Genomic DNA, 23,622 nt, shown 5'->3' with positions numbered 1-23,622 from the left:
GGAAAAGAGACAGGAGGAAGAAAAATAGTGAGTGGAAGAAAGATAGGCAGTGAAAGAAGGAGAGATTATGAGTGAAAGCAAGAGGGAGAAAGAGTAAAGGAGAGAGAGAGAGAGAGAGAGAGAGAGAGAGAATCAGGGGTAAGGAGACAGAAACCAAGTTATAGTAAGAGTAACGAAAAGAGAGTGAGTGAATGAGGGAGAGAGAGTGAGTAAGAGTGTAGAGGAGAAAAAAGGGGTATAGGGGAGAGAAGGAGAAAGAAAAAGAGAGAGACAGCAAGAGTGAAAGAAGTAAAGGAGAAAGAGAGAGAGGGAGTAAACAGAGGAAAAGGAAGGAGAAAGTGTGAGGAAAGGAGAGAGGACGATTGAAGAAGGTAAAGAGAGTCTGTAGGAGAAAGAGAGAGAGAAAGAGAGAGGCTGTAGGAGGAAGAGAAAGAGAAAACTAGTGAGGAAGAAAGAGAGAGTCTTTAGGAAAGAGAGAGAGAGAGAGAGAGAACGAGTGAGGAAGAAAGAGAGAGTCTGTAAGAGAAAGAGAGAAAACGAGTGAGGAAGAAAGAGAGAGTCTGTAGGAGAAAGAGAGACAGAGAGGGAAAACGAGTGGAGAAAAAAGAGAGAGAGAGTCTGTAGGAGAAAGAGAGACAGAGAGAAAGCAAGTAGAGAAGAAAGAGAGAGAGAGAAGGAAGGCGAGTAAAGTAGAAAGAGAGACTCTAGGAAAAAGCGAGCAAGAGAGAGAAAGAGAGAGAGAGAGAGAAAGCGACTAAAGAAGAAGGAGAAGAGAGAATACGGCACGCCAGCACATGCGCAGGGGTGAAACATCGACCCGACCAGGCAAGGCAACACCTGGTAGTGCCCCACGTGCCACACTGTAGGGAGGCAACGCCACTCTGTCTCTCTCTCTCACTCTCTCTCAAATACGAGTATCGAATATCCCTCACTATATGGCCTTTAAGCTGACTGTGTGTCTACTGACCCACGCCAATACGATACGATCTCTCCTTCCTGCGCCTTTTCACATTATTTCCTCTACAGGGCTCATGTCTTATGCAGATTTTCATCATTCCTGTATTAATGACTTGATATTAGCCTCCTGTTTATAGAATAAGGGGGAAGAATTAATAGAGTGGCCCCTTTTTTCTGTGTGTCTACTACTTTCATGAATTTATGAATTTTGATTTCAAATCTAGATTATTATTATCTTTTTTCTTTTTTTTTTTTTGACAAATTAGTTCCACTAGAAAAATTTTTATAGAGATGAACTGCAGGGGGTTCCGATATTTTGTGTATAGCATTACCGAATAGCATTCCTAATGGTGGGGGCTTAATACTAAAATACCAATAATTGTAATTTTATTCAATTGTATTCGAAATAATGACTATCGAGATGGGTATTTTATCAATTATTGCAATTTGTATTAATTGTAATGTCACTTTGTTCGAAGACAATAATATGAACAGTTTTCATCGTTATATTACTCATAATAATAATTTGTATTTTCTGTTATTGTTAGCAAACATATTTGGTACTAATTACAGTTAGTTTCATCTTAATAAAAATTGGTATCCAGTATTAAAAATTAAACCGTAAAACTGAATAAAAATTCGTTTTCGTTGTCATAGAAGTAAAAATTAGTGGTTTATATCAACAGTTATTTCTTTTTATTAGGAACGATGGTTAGTAGTTTGATATGGTTAGAAGTAAAAATTAGTAGTATCGATCATTAATCGAAATTTATTAATAGTTCTGTATTTTAGTTCCTATATTTTTGAAGGGGAATTTTTTTTCTTTTTGAAACTATCTCTCATAAAAAAAAGCACGCGCTCAATAATTATTTTTTTCTCACCTACCATTTTTTACCATTTCCTAAATTCTACTATTATTTATATTCATAAAATAATAATCAAGGAAACTTGAATTTATATAACACCTAACATTGAAATAATCTACACGAAATAATTTTCATTTTATTACGATTTATTTTTAACTAAGATTAATCGACTAGCCATGAAAATTATGGCCAATGTTTCAAAAAAATAAAAAAAAAGGGTGACAGGACCGGTGCTACGTTCTCTCGAATCATTATATATATTATAAATATAAAGGGACACAAAAAAAGCGTTACGAAAAAAAAGGGGGAGGCAACCTAAATGGACTGGAAATTTCGTTACGAAGTGTTTGCTTGACTTTTAAAGAGTCTCCCTTTTCGATGTACAAAAGATTCTTTTGAAATTCTTTTGATAAATAGAATATTAAGTAGCACATCGAGAATATACACACGGACACACATTTATACAAACAAGGAGGCAATAAATTAAAAAAAATGGCAGAAAACTTTTTTCCGCATTTTTGTGTATCAATTTTTCGGTTATTATTATTTATGTACAAAACTATTTCTTTCAATTTATTCAGGTTGGAGGGATATAAATTTGTATTTCACCAGTCTATTTTTTTTAATATAGAAAATTAGAAAAAGGCTATAATTTACAAAAAAAGTAGTATTTTTTTCTTCTTACAAAAGAATAGTTTTTTTTGGAAACGTATGATGTAATTATTTTTTCGTATCTGCATTTTTATATTTGTGAAATGGAAAAATCTACCGACGGCAATAAAGTAAAAAATTCCATCTATTTATTAAGAATGAGAGGGAAAAAAAAGAACTTACCTACCGCCCAGGAAATGGGATTTCTACCGAAATAATTTAATTTAATTGAATTCAAAAACAGACTTTTAATTTAATTAAATTTTAAATTCGAATTTGAATGTAATTAAAAAATTGAGTTTGCATTAAATTAAAAAATAGAGTTTGAATTAAATTAAAAAATGGAGTTTTGAATTAAATGGAAATAAAAGGATTGAATTTTAAAAAAAAACAGATAATTTATTCCCATAAAAAATATAGAAATTCAATTAAAGAATCTTGGGAGGAAATGATCGGGAAAAATATATGAGTAAATGGAAGATAACTGGACTCATCAATGAAATCGATAAGTAGACTCTGATTGTTAGAAAATGGTATCAGAGGCGCAAGCTTTCGCGTTCTTGAAAACCCCCAGCTCTCATTTTCTCCCTCTCTCTCTCACTCTATCTATATACAATCGCACTGCGGGCTTTAAAATCCGATCTTCAACACTATATAGCATTCATCCAGTTCCTTCTAAAAGTAAATAACGCGAAGTTCTCTCGTATAAGTAAACCCGTAAGCCTCGCTTTTTGCCTCTTGAGAAAAGAGTATATATACCAATCGATCGACTATATACTCGCAATCAGCAGAGAGAAATCCACAATTGTCATTTCCGGCGACAACATTTTTCCATATAGATATATATGTATGTATATTTAACAAAAGAAAGAGAGAAGAAGATGCGATTAATAAACACTCGACACTATAGAGAAAACTTAATTGTTACATTTGCATATAGAAGAAGTGGATTCAATTTTTTTTTCTCCGTTTATTCAGATTTCGTTCATTATTTATCAAAATAGTTGATTGCAATTAAATTTGCAATCTTATTATTTGCAGTCTTATTATTTTTCCCGAAGTGAATATATGATGAGTACAAACGGAATTAATTAGGACAATTATTACAAGATTAATTTAGTAATGATTCGATTTATTATTTTAATTACTATTATTTTAACTAGCAACAAATTCGCGCGCTAAAGCGAATAAAATTTTGGATTAAAATAAAATATAAATAAAATAAAATAAAATAAAATTTTTGAATAAAATCAGCAACTTTAAAAATAATAGAATTTAAAAATTTGTTATTCAAATTTTTGTTGAAAACACTAAAAAAATTCAATTTTGGAAAAATTGCAAATAATTGTAGAAATTCAATTATTATCCTAAATTAAATAAATTATCCTAAAAATAAGTTTTCAATGGGAAATTTTCGTAGATAATTATTTTAATTTCCTTATGATTAAAATATTTTTCTAAAATAATTTATCAATGGAAAATTTTTGTAATTTTTAAAATTTCCTTGTTAATTAAAAATTATCCTAAATGAATATTTCAATGGAAATTTTTTTTAAAAATTACTTGAATTGCAATTAAAAAATAGTCTCTAAAATAATTCATAAATGGAAATTTTTTATGATTTTTACAAATTTTTTTACTTAAAATTTTTTTCAGTTACAAATATTTATATTTAACTAGCAAGAATTCGCGCGCTGCTAAATTTTTAGTGTAAAATTAGCAATTTTAAAAAGTAATAGAATTTAAAAATTTGTAATTCAAATTTTTTTTTGAAAACACTAAAAAAAATTCAATTTTGGAAAAATTAGAAATTAATTGCGGAAATTCAATTATTTTCAAGAGTGATAAAATTCTTCTCATAAAATTCAATTATCTTTCAAATTTCAAAAAAAAAAAAAAAAATTCTCGTCAAAATCCCAATTATTTGTATAAAATAAAAAAATTCTTCCCCAAAGTTCAATTATTTTCAAATAAATTTCAAATTCCCAAAAATAGTACGCAAACATTTAATTATTTTCATAAAAAAATTTCTCAGGAATTCAATTATTTACAAATTTTTTTTTATAAATTCCTTTGTAATAATTCAATTATTTTTATAAATAATAAATTTTCTTTAAGGAATTAAATTATTTTCGTAAAAAATAGCAATAATTCAATTCTTTTTATTAATAATAAATTTTATTTTTAAGGAATTCAATTATTTCCATAAAAAAAGAATTAAAAATTGTAGAAAATAATAATTTGAAATGATGAAAATAATTTTAAAAAAGTTACTGTAATAATATTCTTAAAATATAAAACAATGATTTTATCACTTTGGTCATTTTTAATTACTATAAAACATTCTTATAAGTTATTGAATTTAAAAATATTTGAATTTGAATGTTTTGAAAATTTTTAATTCCTACGGAAAAATAATATTGAAATATTTATTTAAAAAAAATTATTGATATTTTCAAATAATTTTCTAATTAAAGAAATTCGTAAATAAATGTAACAGAACATTTTTTTGAGTAAAATTTTTTCCTCTATTTTCTAAAAATTTAAAAAGTTTCAATTTCATTTTCAATTAGAATTTATAATTGACAAATAGAATAGAATATGTGGGTAATGTTTCTTTTCCAAAAGAAAATAATTGAGTTTCTGAACAATATAATTGTTATTGAGAATTATAAATTATGTATAAAATATCCCCTATTTCTTAATTATAATTTTTTAAAAATTAACAATTTTCTATTTTTTATAAATAGAAAGGAGAAAAATTTGCATAATAATTTAATTCCAATTAATTGATTTGATCGTAACTGAAAATACTTTTAACCAAAAATAGTTGTAACTGAAAATATTTATAAACATAAAAATAGTTGTAACTGAAAGTATTTATAAACTAAAAATGTTTGTTACTAAAAATAGTTGTAACTAAAAATATTTATAACTAAAAATATTTATAACTAAAATTATTAATGACTAAATCCATTCGTAACTGAAAATATATTTAAATCAAAATATAATAAATATAATAAAATCAAAATAGTCGCAACTGAAAATATTTGTGAATAAAAAAATTATCACGCAAAAATATTTATACTTTATTTGCAGTAAAAAAAATTCTATTTAGTAAAATACTAGACAATGGAAAATAACGATTAAGTTTGATTATTATTATAAAGGAAAAAAAAAATATTTCCGTGATTTTTATTTTCTAAAAGGAAAGTATTTTCGTGTCTACGGATTTTTCTGGATAGTGTGCAGTTGTTCAGGATACTGAGTTGACCTTTGGCAACCTTTGCTTCGCAGAGGCCGCCATATAACGTATATAAATAATAGAGGGAAGCTGGAGCAAGAGATGATACAGAGTTCCCCGGGGATTTTAAATCCAATGAATTTTAATTTCTAAACACTTTTTAATAGTTGATTCAAAATGGAAAATGAGACGACGAGATATGGATTTTTGTTATATTTAAAGAAGTAATTAAGATGTTCATTTTATACTCATAATGAAATTCAAGACAAAATATCGATAATTAATAGATATTCAGATTTTGAAAATGTTTTAATTATTTTAATTTCCTTATTTCTTTTTTATTATTTTAAATTCCTTATTATTTCAAAAATTAACTCGAAAGAATTTTTCCAAGCGAAAATTTTACTAATTATTTTTAATTTCTATGTAATTAAAAATTTATTCGAAAATAATTTTTCAAAGAGAAATTTTTATAAATTTTTTAATTTTCTTCTAATAAAAAAAATTATTCTAAAATAATATTTCAATGGAAATTTTGTTATAAAATTAAAATTATTTTTATATTATTTATATTTATTCTTTGGTGCTAAAGAGTAAAGTTTTCAGGGAGTTGGAGAGGGGGTGGGACGGGGGGGGGGTTTAAGCTGTTTGTTACGGTCAGCAGAAATAATTTTAAACCTTTGCTTCTTCTTTAATTAATTTTTTTTAACCTTTGTGTGTCTCTTTTTTTGTTTGCAGGAAGAGGAAGGAAAAAAAAAATTTTTTTTCCCTAACTGCACAGTGTGTTCAATATAACAAAGTTTTGAGAGAAATCGCAGGCAACCAGACGAGCAGGCAAGCCAGTAAAGTCAACTACCTGTGGATACCACTTCAGGCAACCCGTAATACTCTTCTGCGATCGTGTAACCAACCGCTTGTCCCGCAGGAGTCACAGAAATGGTATGTAATTATTTCTTTCATAATTATATACACTGACACAGATATAGAAATGTGTGAGAGAGAGAGAGAGAGAGAAAAAATAGAGAGAGAGAAAAAAAAAGAAAGAGAGAAAAATAGAGAGACAGTTAGAAATAAAGAGACTATTAAATACAAAACGCGTTCGCCACTCGCAAAGGTAAAAATTATGTCAGAGTAAATGGAACATTTTTATTTAAAACTGCAAAAGCGCTTTATCACAATATACATTTTCTTTTCTGTTTCGAAATTCCCTCGAGTTATATTCTCGTCAAATTTAATGTGTCTTGCGAGCGAAAATTCCTTTAACTCCTTTGGGTAAATTTCGACAATTTCTATATGGATTTTTTTTATTTTTCATTAAATTTGCAAATTAAAATTGTAGTCGACAGTAAAATTGATTAGTCTGACCAAAAATGATTTTCACTACTTACGGAATTGAAATTTTTGATAAAAATTAAATTTTTTTAACATTTAAGTTAGGTCTGACTACAATCTCGTTTTACTACTGATTAATTCTGTTAAACAATTAATTTTAGTCTGACTTAAAATTTCTGTTACTACTTATTTTTAAATTTATGAGTTTTTCTCCAAGTAACTTTACTTTTCCACTAATTTCAAAAATTACGACTTTGTCGGACTTAAAATTTCTATTAGTACTGATTTAAAATATTTAAAATTTGAACTAACTTGAATTTTTTTCCTAGTGTTAAAAACCTTTTTTTTTAAATTGTGTCTGACTAAAATAGTCCATTACTACTGACGCAGAAATTTACAAATTTAAATTTGTCTTTTGCTACTCAGACGAAAAGAAATTTAAAAGACGGAAAAATTCCGTCTGACTATAAAATTGACTGTTACTACTTAAACAATAAAATCAAACAGAAAAAATTCGTCTGACTAAAAATGTCTGGCACTACTGAAACGAAAAATTTAGTCTGACTAAAAATGACTTCTACTACTGAATCGAAATTTTTAAATCGTACAATTTAATTTGACTAAAAATTGCTTCTACTACTGAAACGAAAAATTTAAATCGAAAAAATTAGTCTGACTAAAAATGTCTCCTACTACTGAAACAAAAAAAAAATTAACCTTTAAAATTGAGTCTTAAAATTAATTCGCCGAAAATTAATTCCAAACAATAATGAATTAAAATTTTTTTCTATTTCTAAAGAAAAAAATCTAAAAAAAAAAATTAACAATAACATTGTCTGTATATTGGATTAGCCGCACTGTTTTTATATGCATATAATTCGAACTATGTGACGTCATCAAACAGTGACGTAATTCCGTTAAAGAAATGTGCTGAGAGAAAATGTTTCTCTCTTAATTTTCTTGGATTACCGTAGACCCTTCTTTTCTTTGCATTTAAATGTTTCTATTCAAGTCTAATGACGCTGAGAATTTAAGTAGACAATTTGCTTTGCTACGATGGTTAAAGAGAATTGACTTTTTATGAATTAAAAAAAAAGAGCGAGAGAAAGAACCAAACACAATAATTTATACGTCATTTTATTTTTGCAATTGTGACAAAATAATTGTTGTAAAAACTAATTGAAAATACCATAAATTTTTAATTAATATTTAAAACCATAAGTATAGTTTAATTATTATGGCAATTATTAATTAATATGTGAAAGAATTAATATGGTGGTAATTTTTAATTACCACTGAGATAGTTATAAATAATAGTAATTACTATCACTGGTAGTTACAATAATTGGTAGTTACAACTAGTGATAGTAATAATTAATAGTAATTACTATCACTGACACTTATAATAATTGGGAGTCACAACTAGTGATAGTAATAATTAATAGTAATTACTATCACTGATAGTTACAATTAGAGATAATAATTATTAATAGTATTTTCTATCGCTGATAGTTACAATTAATATAGTAGTTGCAATAATGGTTAATTATAATTAATGATAGTAATGATTAATAGTAATAACTATCGCTGGTAGTTACAATAATTGTTAATTTCAACTAGTGACAGTAATAATTAATAGTAATAACTATCGCTGGTAGTTACAGAAATTTTAAATAACCACCAACGATAGTTACGAATAATAGTAATTGCTATCACTGGCAGTTACAACTAGTGATAGTAATAATTAATAGTAATTACAATCACTGGTAGTTGCAAAAATTGTTAATTTCAACTATAGTGATAGTAATAATTAATAATAATAACTATCTCTGGTAGTTGCAATAATTTTGAATTACCACCAATGATAGTGACAAATGATAGTTACAAATAATAGTAATTACTATCAAATTCCGGTCAATAATATAGTAAATAAAAATAGTGTAAAATGGTAAATTAAAAAAAATGAAAAACAGAAAATAAAAAAGTACTATAAAATAGACAATAAAAAAATAGTGAATAGTAAATAAAAAATACAGTAAAATTGTAAATAAAAAATACAATAAAATAGTAAATAAAAAGTAGAATAAAATAGTAAATAAAAAGACAGTAAAATAGTAAATAAAAAATACAATAAAATAGTAAATAAAAAGTAGAATAAAATAGTAAATAAAAAGACAGTAAAATAGTAAATAAAATGACAGTAAAATAGTAAATAAAAATACACTAAAATAGTAAACAAAAAGACACTAAAATAGAAAATAAAAAGACACTAAAATAGTAAATAAAAAGACACTAAAATAGTAAATAAAAAAACACTATAAAATAGTAAATAAAAGACAGTTAAGTACTAGAGAGCTACTATTTTAATTTTAAATGTATCTTGCGAGTGCGACTATCAGAAAAGTGAAAGATTGCAAAATGTCAAAGAAAACAAAAAAAGAGGGGCAAAGGATGAAGAAGAAGAAGAAGAAGAAGAAGAAGAAAGTTTAAAGATATTATTTTCCGTTAGATTGCAGCAACACCGTGGACCGAAAATTCCCGTGTCCCTTGAGAATCACGTCGCTTTCTCTCGCGCGCGCACGCCGCGTATAACGTCAGCCAAGCTAATTTCATCTCGTGCTCTCGTATAATCTCCCCCAGGGAATTTATCCGAATCGGGGACCAAAATCAGACACACAGGGGCGCCATAAATTATTTCTCAACATTACTCCTTGTTGCTTCCTATGAGAAATTGTTACAAGAATATAGTCTATTTTATTCCATCGTTAAATTACCTGTACGCGTGGCTTTCAACTTTTTCCGTTCAATCTAAAATTTATTATTTTTTTTTAAAGTTGATTTATTAATTGTTTATAATAGTAGTTTAGTAGTTATTGTCACTGATTGCTTTTACTATTCTGGTCGTTTAATTACTATAAGTTTGTAGTTACTGGTAATTTTAATTGTCTGTATTTTTAATTACAGGTAGTTTTCATTACTTGTAGTTCCAATGAACTGTAGTTTTCATTACTAGTAGTTTCGACTTCCTGTAATTTTAATCACTAGTAGTTACTATTTCCTGTAGTTTTAATTAATAGTAGTTTCAATTTCCTGTTGTTTCAATCTCAAATAGTTTTAATAAACAGTCATTTTGAATTTTTAATTATTACCGGTATTTTTAATTACGGGAGTTTTAATTACTAGTAGTTTTAATTTATGGTAGTTTTAATTATTGGTAATTTTAATTATTGGTAATTTTAGTTATTGGTAATTTTAATTACTGGTAATTTTAATTACTGGTAATTTTAATTACTGGTAATTTTAATTACTGGTAATTTTAATTATTGGTAATTTTAATAATTGGTAATTTTAATTACTAGTATTTTTAGTTATTCGTAGTTTTGATTTTTGGTATTTTAAATTACTAGTATTTTTAATGATTTGAGTTCCAATTATTTTTGGTTTGGCTTTTTGAAATTTAAATCACTAATATTTTCAATAACAGGTAGTTTCATTCTACAGGTATATAACAGGTATTTTTATTCTGAAACATTTTTAATACTTGTGGTCTTAATAACTACCAGTATTTTTATTAACTAGTAATTTTAATTATTCGTAGTTTTGATTTTTGGTAATTAAAGTTAAAACTTGTTTAAATTGCTACTACTTTTAATTACTTGTAATTTTTATTAACAGGAATTTTGATTTTTGGTAATTTAAATTATTAGTAGTTTTAATTATTTGTAATTTTTATTACTAGTAGTTTTAATTATTGGTAATTTGAATTACTAGTAGTTTTACTTACTTGTAATATTTATTACTAGTAGTTTTAATTAATGGTGGTTTTGACTTGCGGTAATTTTCAATACTAGTAATTTAATTACTAGTAGTATAATAATCATTTACATTTTTGATTATTGGTAGTTTTAATTTTTGGCATTTTTAAATACTAGTAGTTTTAATTACTGTCAGTTTCATTTATTTGTATTTTAAATCGCAAATAGTTTAATATACTTGTAGTTTTAATTATTACAAATATTGTTATTTACTGGTAATTTTAATTACTGGTAGTATTGATTTTTGGTATGTTAATTATTAGTAAATTATATTGATAGTAGTTTTAATTACTTGTAATTTTAATTACTAGTAGTTTTGATTTTTGATTTAAAATAATTTAATAATTATTTTAATTAATTTAAATTAATTTAAATTTAAATTAATAATCGTTTAAATAATTGATATTTTTATTTTTTAATAACTGGTAGTTTTGCTATTTGGTCATTTAAATTACTAGTAGTTTTAATTACTGGTAGTTTCATTTATTTGCAATTTAAATTAATTGTAGTTTTTATTTTTGGTAATTTAAATTAATAATAGTTTTAATAATTGATATTTCTAATAACTGGTAGTTTTGATATTAGGTCATTGAAATTACTAGTAGTTTTGATATTAGGTCATTGAAATTACTAGTAGTTTTAATCACAGGTAGTTTCATTTATTTGCAATTTAAATTAATTGTAGTTTTTATTTTTGGTAATTTAAATTGATAGCAGTTTTATATACTTGTAATTTGTATTACTGGTAGTTTTTATTTTTAGTACTTTAAATTATTAGTCGTTTTAATTATTGGTAGTTTCATTTATTTGTATTTTAAATTTCAAATAATTTTAAATATTTGTATATTTGTAATGATTACAAGTATTTTTATTTGCTGGTAATATTGTAATTACTGGTAGTTTTGATGTTTGGTAATTTATAATTATCTGTAGTTTTAATTATTACAAGTATTTTTATTTGCTGGTAATTGTAATTACTTGTAGTTTTGATGTTTAGTATTTTATAAATTATTTGTATTTTTGATTGCTAGCAGTTTAAATTACTTGTTATTTTTTTACCGATAGTTTTGATTTTTGGTATTTTAAATTATTAGTCGTTTTAATTACTTGTAATTTTTGTTATTAGTAGTTTTAATCATCTGTAGTTTAAAATACTAATAATTTAAATTTTTTGTCATTTTGAATACTAGTAATTTAATTGCTATTTGTTTTAATATTTATTAATTTAAATTACTAGTATTTTTAATAAAAACTGATATTTTTAATTACTGGTAATTTAGATTTTTCGTAGTTTAAGTCATCAGTAGTTTTAATTACTGGTAGTTTTGATTTTTTATGTTTTAAATAACTATAGTGATTTTAATTACTGATAGTCTCAAGTACGGCTAATTTTAAATGCTAGTGGTAAAAAAAATTTTAAATCTATAATAAATAATGACAAATAAAATTCTGAGAAAAAAATACAATATATTTATGTACGCTTTGGTATGATTGTATGTGTACATAAAAGCTTTAGGAGAGTTGCATATATTTGCAATTATCTGCAATATAGCAAAGGGCAAAATGCACTCAAGGGTAACACCCTTCGTGACGTCGTGGTCCGAGTTTCTACTCCTCCCTCTACAAAACTATAAATTTCTACTGCTTTTACCTGTTCCATTCTCTCTCTCTCTGTATATGTACATTTCGAACCCTCTTTTCTCTTTTTCCCCTCTATCGAACTTGCCTTCCCCATTATGCGACTGTTATCTCCAAGTTACTGGCGATAAAATAGTTTGTGAGCGTTCGCCACAGAGTACACTTTGTCAATTTACTATATCGTTAGATCCTCGTTTTCAGGACGACGATAACAGGAGGAAATTAAATGATCGTTAGACTACTCTCTCTCGAGAAATCAATTTTTGTTATATAGGGTCAGGTGGAAATTCTCTCTGTGCTGAAGAAATGGAACACACATTTATATTTTATTAATACTAATGTAAATCTTTCTTCGATTTTATTTCGATATATTTTATACATATATATATATGAAGTTGCGATCAATGATTAGCTTTTACTCTACATTTTTTTCTTTAGTGAAAATTGAAAAATTTTTTACTTTTCTCGATCAATACTTAGCTCTTACTGTAACTTTTTTTTAGAAAAAATTTAAATTTTCTCTATCAATGATTAGCATTTACTGTATGTTTCTTTTAGAGAAAATTAATTTTTTTTAGCTATTTTTTTGAGTATTTTTTAATTAAAAATGAATATTTTTTTTTTACTCTTTGACAAAATAACTAAGCATTTTGGAAATTCATTATAATTTTCTCTCGAATTTTGAATTGGTTTAAATAATTAATTTAATGATGAAAAGTCAATTACTGGTTCAAATCGTAATATATTGTTAATTAAATTTTACTAACTTCTTACTGCCTTTTTTTAAAAATAAAATTAGCAATTTAAAAATTAATAGAATTTAAAAATTTTCTAATTTAAATTTTTGTTGAAAACACTAAAAAAAATTTAATTTTGGAGAATTCACGAATAATTGCAGAAATTTAATTATTTTCAAAAAAAATCAAATTCTTCTTATAAAATTCAACGATGCTCAAGATTTGATAAAAATACCAATTATCTTTATAGATAACAAAATTCTTCTCCAAAGTTCAATTATTTCCATAAATGTCAAAAAAATTCTTGTCCAAATTTCAATGAAGTTCAAAAATATTTCTAATTTCAATGATTTTCAATATTTACTATTTTAATAAAATTTCCCAAAAAGAATTCAATTATTTAGAAAAATAATTGTAAGAAAATTGTAAGCAAACAATTAATTATTTTCATAAATAATACAAAATTACTCAGGAATTCAATTATTTTCATACATAATACATTTTTTTTAAGGAATTCAATTATTATTTTAATAAAAAATAATTCAAAATTCTAGAAAATAATAATTGAATTAAAATGATGAAAATAATTTTGATGAAGTTACAATAACAATATTTTTATAATATAAAATAATTATTTTATCTCTCGGTCATCTTTAATTATTAGAAAACATGAAGAAATCAATCACTCCGAGTCTTCGACTCGGAGCAATCGATTTCTTCATGTTTTATAAAAATACTTTTATAAGTTGTTTAATTTAAAAAAAAGTTTGGATTTGAAATTTTTAAATGTCTTAATGTTTGTTGTAAATCCTGTTGCAAAAATAAGATTAAAAATAGGAATTGTGAAAATATTTCTCTTCTTTTTCTAAAACAAAATAATAATTTTGTTAAAAAAATTGTGATTCATAAACAAAAATAATGCAAAATAATTTTAAATAATTTTCTCAGTTTTTAACAATTTTCTAATTTTGCTTAGAAGTAAAGAACAAAAATCTGCATAATTTCAATTTGACAAAACATAATATTTAACAAAATTTTAGTCTTTTAATGAAAAGAATTGAAAAAAATTCTGATGATTTCTATTTGTCATTACAAAAAAAAATTACTAACTAAATTTTGCTAATATAATTACTAATTACATTTTTAACTAAACTTTAATGCTTAAATTACAAATTAAACTACTAACTAAATTTCACTAATTAAATTTCTAACTAAATTTTATTAATTAAACTTCTAACTAAATTTTAATGCTTGAATTACTAATTGAATTACTAACTAAGTTCTACTAATTAAAATTTAATGCTTAAATTACAATTTAAATTACTAACTAAATTTTACTAATTAAATTTTTAACTAAATTTTGCTTATATAATTACAAATTACATTTTTAACTAAATTTGAATACTTAAATTACAAATTAAACTACTAACTAAATTTTAATGTTTAAATTACAAATTAAACTACTAACTTAATTTTACTAATTAAACTTCTAACTAAATTTCTATTAAAATTTTAAATCTTAAATTACTAATTGCAATTTTAACTAAAATTTAATGCTTAAATTACAATTTAAATTACTAACTAAATTTTATTAATTAAACTTCTAACTAAATTCCTATTAAAATTTTAAATCTTAAATTACTAATTGCAATTTTAACTAAAATTTAATGCTTAAATTACAAATTAAATTACTTACCTACTAAATTTTACTAATTAAACTTCTAACTAAATTTTGCTAATATAATTACTAATTACATTTTTAACTAAATTAAACTACTAACTTAATTTTACTAATTAAACTTCTAACTAAATTTTAATAATTTTTAATTTTTTAATGAATGAGGGTATTAGAGGAGTCTCGATAGACCATCTAACTGAGATCCTGCTGCTCGCCTATGCAGATGACATTGCTGTCCTATCCGATTCTGTTGTTGGTATGAGAAAAATTCTGAAAGCTTTGCACAAATACTGCCTTTTGAATAAACTTGAAATCAATGTTAATAAAACGAAAATTGTGATTTTTAGGAGGGGGGGTCATGCTCATGATAAAAAATGCGGTTTATTTATGTATGGAGAAGAAAATAATATAGAGATTGTTTCGAATTACACTTATCTAGGCATCCCTTTTTCCAACTCTTCAGTTTTTTCAAGGGCCGCAGACTCAGCTGTTTTCAAAACATATATTGCTCTAAATTCTACTGTTGCACTTATAAAAAGAATGAAATTGAATTCTTGGCTGCCAATTAAAAAATTGTTTGACAGTTTGGTTGTTAGTATATTAAGTTATGTAATCTTTGTATGGGGCCTAAGATACATGGAGGAAATTGAAAAGATCCAAACTTCATTCTATAAAAAAATTTTAAATCTCCCATGTTCAACACCAGGATATGCTATAAGAACAGAAACTGGATCTAGCAAATTGTCAGTAACTTGTTTTAAATTAGTTTTAAACTATATTGAAAAAATTCTAGAAATGGACAACTCTCGATACCCAAAAATTTGTTTTCTTAAATTAAAAAAAATTGCAGAAAAGGGAGATATAAAATTATATAGATTCAATTGGTATATGCAGGTACAAAAAATATTTGAATTAATAAATAGAAGAATGGATCTTGACAATATTACTTCTGAATCGATACAGAGAAACAAAATTATATGGATTAAAGAATATGAAAAATTATTGTACGACGAGGACTTAGCCCGTACGAACGAGTCAAGGTCATTACAGGTATTACCTCACTTAACGAAATGTGAAGGGCTTCAAAAACATCTGTGTTTGAAACTCCCCCTAGAATATCTTAGTGTAATATCCCAAATAAGAGTATTAAACAGATACCAAAGTAGGATAATAATTAACAAAGAACTACTTGACTTGAGAACTGAGGAGATCTGTGATGGCTGTGGCTCCAATGTTGTTGAAAAATTTTACCATTTGTTGGTTGAATGTGTGTGTTATAATAATGAAAGAAATAATTGTCTCGGTAATTTTGAGGACGAAATTGAAAAAAAAAATGCTCTACTCGAAATATTGTGTAACCCACAGTGTGAGACTGTAAAGAAAATTTACTCTTTTATAAAAGCAATAATACATAAGTAAACGAAAGAAAATGATTATCCGTCGAAACTCCTTTGTATAGACTAATGTCTTCAAACAAATAAATTATTATTAACTAAGTTCTACTAATTAAATTTTAATGCTTAAATTACAATTTAAATTACTAACTAAATTTTACTAATTAAACTTATAACTAAATTTTATTAGTTAAATTACCAACTAAATTTTACTCGTTAAATTGTTAATGACTAATTATTATTAGTTAAATTAACTTTTAAATTATGTCAAAATAACTAAATTTTTTGATAAATAAATCAATTAGTGAAATTTAACTATTTCCTAATTCCTTATTTTTCACCAATTCTTTAACTTTGACTTTCTAAGGCAAAGGTTAAAATCCAAGTGAAATTTGGAGTGAAAACGAAAGTCAAATAAAGAAATAAATTATTATTAGCATTTTTATTTCCTAATATTATTGTCATTATTATTATTATCATTATTATTATTATTATCATTATCATTATCATTATCATTATCATTATCATTATCATTATCATTATCATTATCATTATCATTATCATTATCATTATCATTATCATTATCATTATTAGTAGCAGATAAAAATTTTCGTTTAAATTGTAAATTTTGGAATAAATTTCTCTTTTTAATGAAACAATTAAAACTGTCATGGAACAAAATACTTTAGATGGACACACGATAAAAGCGCAGTGTGTAAAAGATAAATTCGTTAGACAGAAATTGAATTCAACAGTTGTAAAGTAATATTTTCATTTATATTAAATTTCACAGTGCATGAACAAGGAACGCTTACACATGGCATTGCACGGCACTGAAATCAGAAATATTATACCTTAAAAAGAAACCTTTCATTTATGAAATCAGATATAGTAAGAGCTAAATGACTACACCACATGCTGCACTCTCTTTCTCTCTCTCTCTCTCTTTCCCGTGTATACACTGGAAATATAGTTAAAAATTACCATAAGTCAGGATATATATATTTTTTTTTTTTTTGGTATCAAAAAGGGACGACTGTTTCTTTTTTCCTTCGTGTGAGAATAAAGAGAATGAGGTTTTTATTGAATTAAATAGTATATATTTTCAAACGAACTTGATAGTGCGAAACCGAACGGCAGGTGAATTGTGATGAATTGTACAGGAAGGGGAAACCATACAATATAGACGTTAGAGATAGAATGGAAGGAAACCTACAAATGAAACGAAAGACGCGCACTTATACAATTTTAGATGTATATATAGTTGTTGGTGAAAAAAGTAATGAAATGAAAATAATTATTTAATTTTTTCTGTTTCTTTTTCTTTCTTTTTACTTATAATTTTTCTTTTTTTTCTGTTTTGTTGCATCTTCTTCATCATCTTCTGCTTTTTCTTCATTTTCTTCTTCTTTTTCATGTTTTACTTTTTTTCTTTTTTTTTCTTTTTCTTTTTTATCTTCTTTCTTTTTGCTTCTTCTACTTATTCTTTATTTTCCCTTTCTCTCTAAATACTAACGTCAAAAGGTAGAATTTCGTCTGACTTAAACATTCTTTTACTACTGGCAACAAATTTAGACATTTGCCTTCTTGTCTGACTAAAACCGACTACTACCACTGATGCAAAAATTGACCGTTTTTTTCAGTAACAAATTTTTACTAATCTTTACTACTGATTTTAAAAAATTGCTGCTTAGTCTGACTGAAAATTTCTGCAACTACTTATTTAGAAAAATACTTGTCATAAATATTTTCAGAAAAAAATTACAGAATTTTTTTTTATTTCGTCTGTCAAAAACTGTCTGTAAATACTAATACAGAAATTTCCATCTTGGTCTGACTAAAACTCACTTTTACTACTGATACAGAAATTCGTATTTTAGTCTGACCAAAACATTCATTTACTACTAAATATACAAATTTACACCTTTTGTCTGATCCAAAAAGTTTTTTACTACTACTTCCAAAGAAATATCTATATTTGTCTGACTAAAACTCACTTTTACTACTGACACAGAAATTAGTATTTTAGTCTGACCTAAACATTCTCTTACTACTGAATATACAAATTTGCACCTTTCGTCTGACCAGACAAGTCATTTACTACTACTTCCATAGGAATTTCCACTTTCGTCTGACAAAAATATCCTTTTACTACTGATACTGAAATTCCTATTTTAGTGTGACCTAAACATTCTCTTACTATTGAATACAGAAATTTACACCTTTTGTCTGACTCAGAAAGTCCTTTATTACTCTATTTACAAAAAAAATTTCACCTTTGTCTGACCAAAACATTCTTTTACTACTGTATGCAGAAATTCTCATTTTAGTCTGACCAAAACAATCATTTACTACTGATTATACAAATTTACAACTTTCGTCTGACCAGACGAGACCTTTACTACTACTTCCATAGAAATTTCCACCTTTGTCTGACAATAACTTTCCTCCACTACTTTTGCTTCTCTCGACAATGTGCGCGCAAGGTGGTACCACAAGGCGTTGAACACCGCAATCACAGAACTCAAATTGCTTTCAATTTTCGACACTCTAATCTTGTTTTCTCTCCACTGATAGTAATGAATAATCAAGTTATCATAATTTCTCACTGATTAGAAGACTGGATTAGCTAGTGAGAATAAAGTTGTCTTTCTTAGTACTCAATCTTATATACCGAATACTTCATGGAAATGAAATAAATCATTACGAGAGAGAGAGATAGAGATTAGAGGGAAAATCTGCTGATTCGATTTCTCTAAACAAAAGGATTAGATTAGGGAGAGGGAGAGAAAAAAAATGTCTATTTAGGATTGCACGAAGCCGTGATAATGACATCATTGTGAAATGGAGTAGAAAAATGTGATAAGGAGCGGGGGATAAAAATAAGGACGAGAGCTCTCTTTCTCTCCCTTCTCTCTCTTCTTTTTCTTCCCACTTTTTTTTCTTTTTTCTCTCTCACCTCTCGTCCTTTTTTCTATTTTTTCTTTTTTTTCCTTTTCTCTCTTTTTTTTCTTCTTTCTCTCTCACCTCTCGTCCTTTTTTCTATTTTTTCTCCTTTTTTCCCTTCTCTCTCTTTTTTTTCTCTTCTTTCTCTCTCACCTCTCGTCCTTTTTTCTATTTTATTTCTTTTTTCCCTTCTCTCTCTTTTTTTCCTCAAACTTTTTTCCCTTCTTTCTCTCATCTTTCGTCTTTTTTCTATTTTTTCTCTTTTTCATCTTCTCTTTCACCTTCCCTCTCTCCCATCTTTCTTTTTCTCCCATTTTCTTTCTTAGAAAGAAAGAGAAGGAAGAAAAGAAGAAAAATATATCGTCCTTTTTCTATTGTTTCTCCAATTTTCTCTCTCAAAAAGAGAAAAGGGAGAAAAAGTAGAAAAAAGGACGAAAGGTGAGAGAGAAAAAGAGAAGGGAAAAATAGTGGGAGGAAAAAAAAGAGAGAGAATTGTGGAAAGGAAATGAGAGAGAATGGAAAAAAGGGAGAAAGTGACGGAGAGGGGAAAAAAAGGAAAGAACTAAGAAAAGGGGGAAAGAGAGAAAAAAAAATGAAAATTGGGGAATAGAGAAAAGGGAGAGAAAGAGAAAAAAAGAAAGAAAAAGAAAGAGAGAACAGAGAAAATGAAGAGAGAGAGAGAAAAAGAAAAGGGAAAGAAAAAAGGAAAGAACTAAGAAAAGGGGGAAAGAGAGAAAGAAGAAGGAAAAGAGGGAGAATAGAGAAAAGGGAGAGAAAGAGAAAAAAGAAAGAAAAATAAAGAGAGAACAGAGAAAAATGGAGAGAGAGAAAGAAAGAAAAAAAGAGAGAACAGAGAAGGAGAGAGAGAGAGAAAGAAGAAAGACAAGTGAGTGAAAATGGGACAATAACAGAGAAGAAAAAGTGAAAGAGAGAGAAGGTAAAAATAGGAAGGAAAGCGATAATAAAGGAGAAAATAGAGAAAACAGATAGAGAAGGAAAAAAACAAAAAAGAGTAAGAAAGAGAGAGAGAAAAAGAGAAAGAGAAGAAAAGAACAGAAAAGAATAAGAAAAAGAGAGAAAGAAGGAAAAAAGCAGAAAAGAGTAAGAAAGAGAGAGAGAAAAAGAGAAGGAAAAAACAGAAAATAATAAGAAAGAGAGAAAGAAGGAAAAAAGCAGAAAAGAGTAAGAAAGAGAGAGAAAGAGAGAGAAAAGAAAAAAACAGAAAAGAGTAAGAAAAACAGAGAGAGAGAAAGAAAGAAGGAAAAAACAAAAAAAGAATAAGAAAGAGAGAGAAGGAAAAAAACAGAAAAGAGTAAGAAAGAGAGAGAGAGAGAGAGAGAGAGAGAGAGAGAAAAGAGAGAGACTGACATCACAGGGTGTCAGTGGTATATAGAGAGGCAGTGAAAAAAGAGGGTGAGTTTTGCCTGAAGGACTCTTCGTACCGACACGCTACCAAGCGCAACGTTGCCTAGCAACGAAAACCACGCGGAATACAATAATTGTAGCGTGTTGCGGCGACGTCGTGCCAGTAGCTGACACTACCAATGTTGATGCTGACTCGGCTTTTATCCTAAAATCGAAACGATGGATGCCAGGATTCCCAGGCTTTCTCGCAGTTGCATTCTTAAGATGAATTACTTGCTAACGTTTCTCTCTCTCACTCTCTCTCTCTCTCTCTCTCTCTCACTTCCACTCTCTTGATAGATTTTTTTTTATACCGCAAAAAAACAGGAGAGCGGAATTTTGCATTATTTCCATTTTTCTCGAAAATGAGATTTACTCTGTATTTCCATATTTTTATTATTACTCACTTTTTTCATATAATAATCATTTTATTCCTACACTAAATTTTATTATTAAATTAAAAATTAAAAAAGTGTCAAATTGTTGAATTAAATGGATTAAATTTAATTTAAATTTAATTTTAATTTAAATTTAAATTAAAAATTAAATTCTAGTATTGATAGTATTTATTTTATAAAATACAATGGAAAAAAATTTATTTGACTCAAATAAGCGATTACTTGTCAAAAAATTTAATGTTTACTTGAATCAAATAATATTTATTGGAGTGAATTAAATCGTATTTTTTTGAACTAATAATTTCGGTATTTGAAGCAAATAATATGCATTTAATTGACTCCAATAAATATTATTTAATTTAGTTAAATATTTATTAAATAAATACTAAATTTTAATATTTAATATAATTAAGAAAACTATTTAGGTCATGAAAATATTATATTCAAAAATTGAAAATTTGAAAAAGTGGGGAAAATTAAACTTAGCTGGGGATCGAAACTCTGGACTTATCAATTGCCGGTTGATTGCTTTTCCACTGAGCTACGGGAGAGGGATTATAGATATAAAAAATATTATATTAATTAATTATATAGATTTATTTATTAATATAATTATTATATAGATTTTTTTTCGTTTACATTAATATTTTCGTATTAATATTATTATTTTAATTCTTTTTTACTGTTGTTGCGATTTTTTATTGCTGTTTTTGTTATCATTGTAATTATCTTTGATTTTATTATTTTTTCTATTTTTCTTTTTCTTTTTATTGTTTTCTCTTTATTTTTATTATTTTTATTGCTTTCTTTTTATTGTTATTATTTTTATTCTTTTCTTTTTATTCTTTTCTTTTTATTCTTTTCTTTTTATTATTTTGTTTTTATTATTTTCTTTTTATTATATTCTTCTTATTATTTTCTTTATATTCTTATTATTTTCATTATTTTCAATTTTTATTATTATCGTTTGTATTCTTAACACTTTTCCACACTTATTTTCCCTTACCACTTTTTTACTTTTATTCCTTTTCTTCGAAACTTTTAAATTAAAATTACTTTTACTTATAGTCAATTTCGTTATATTTATCGATAAATATTTATAGGTGTAAAGCAAAGAAATAGAAAAAAGCAGAATTTTCTTTGAGAGATTTTTTTTCAAATCTTTTTCATTAGATCACATTTAAGAGAACAAACATATAACTCATGTGCCATTCATTCTGAAAATTACGACGTAGAATCCCTCGAATTCGCATGGAAAATTTTATGTTGCGTATATAACTTGAATTTATTGTTTCTTTAGAGAGAAATCATAATTTTTCTTATTCATTTTTTCTTTGCGTTTGGTGTGGAAGAAGAAAAAAGAGAGCGGTGTATTGATTTAAAATTATACTGTTTCGTCAATATTATATAATTTTTTTTTAAATTGAAATATAAGTAAAAAAAAGTCGGATATTAAAATAAAATTTTATATCTTTTTTTTTTATAAACTTGGCTATCAATTTTTCTTTTCTTTATTGCTCATTCGTGATACATTTATATGTGTATAATAAAGTGCAATTTTATGCTGGTTATAATTTATGAAAATTTGTTATTTTATTTATTTGTATTATTTATGCTGAAATGAAAATAAATTATATTGTTATTTATGCAAATAATATTATTTTTATAATTTTTTTTTATTTATTTTTTTTTTATTTTGTATTTTCATTTTTACTTTTTATTTTCCATTTTCCTTTTTTATTTATTTATTTTTTATTTTTATTTTAGCTTCCATTTCGATTATTAATATTGTCGCTACGCGATTGTGTTCGACGAATTTTAATTTGAATGAGTGGGGAGAATTTTGGTAAACGACGACGATAGGAAGGTGCGATAGGCCCCGACGAGTAGTCGTCAAGCAAACATAAATTATAGAAACGATTTTGTAATCTTTTATATATTCAATTTTAATTAGTTTAATAAAGGCCTTTATGTATGTAATTTGGAATATTTATTGTTTTATCAAGACGCCTTAAAGTAGTGAAATTTATTTAAAAAGAGAGACTTTACGGCAGAACATGGTCCTTCGAGCCGGATGGTATTGAAATTATTGTGAACTCTAATCGGCTGATCATTAAAAAACATTGTGTAAAGTGATCAGAGAATCTTGGCGTCGGGAACTCAACAATTTTAATTCAACAATTTCGAAAAATTAACCAATTTATATCTGGGACTTTCATAATTTGAGGAAAATAAAACTTGGAAATAAATTTTATTCGACAACTGGGAATTTTATTCATCAAGAACGAGAAAATTTTGGATAAGGACGAGGAGAGGACAAGCAGAAAAATAAACTTCTATTGTCATCTAATATCAACATTGTCGCAAGTAGAATTAATTATTGTTATCTTCAAGTTGATTGTAAGTACGCAAATTTATCAAAACTGTGATTTGTAAGTTATGAAAGTTTAAACGATTTTATTTTAACGACGATTATATTTATTATTGACTATTAAATTGTTTCGTTTTGAGTATTTAATGATTAGTTACGAATGTAAATTATTTTAATTATTTTGACTAGTC

The 23,622-nt window shown here is 25.9% G+C and overlaps 1 long non-coding RNA gene across 1 annotated transcript in view; it reads left to right on the top strand.

Moving 5' to 3' along the window:
- LOC122506916 overlaps nucleotides 1-6,728 on the top strand; it is an 87,887-nt gene extending 81,159 nt beyond the window's left edge. The window contains exon 3 of the long non-coding RNA XR_006302049.1: nucleotides 6,457-6,728. This is a non-coding gene — a long non-coding RNA (uncharacterized LOC122506916). The remainder of the gene's footprint in view (nucleotides 1-6,456) is intronic.
- The last annotated feature ends 16,894 nt before the right edge of the window (nucleotides 6,729-23,622 follow it).

This window comes from Leptopilina heterotoma, unplaced genomic scaffold (assembly GCF_015476425.1).
Source record: "Leptopilina heterotoma isolate Lh14 unplaced genomic scaffold, ASM1547642v1 Lhet_114, whole genome shotgun sequence".
Taxonomy (NCBI): domain Eukaryota; kingdom Metazoa; phylum Arthropoda; class Insecta; order Hymenoptera; family Figitidae; genus Leptopilina; species Leptopilina heterotoma.
Note: the sequence above shows the minus strand (reverse complement) of the source record. Positions and strands in the feature narration are given on the sequence as shown.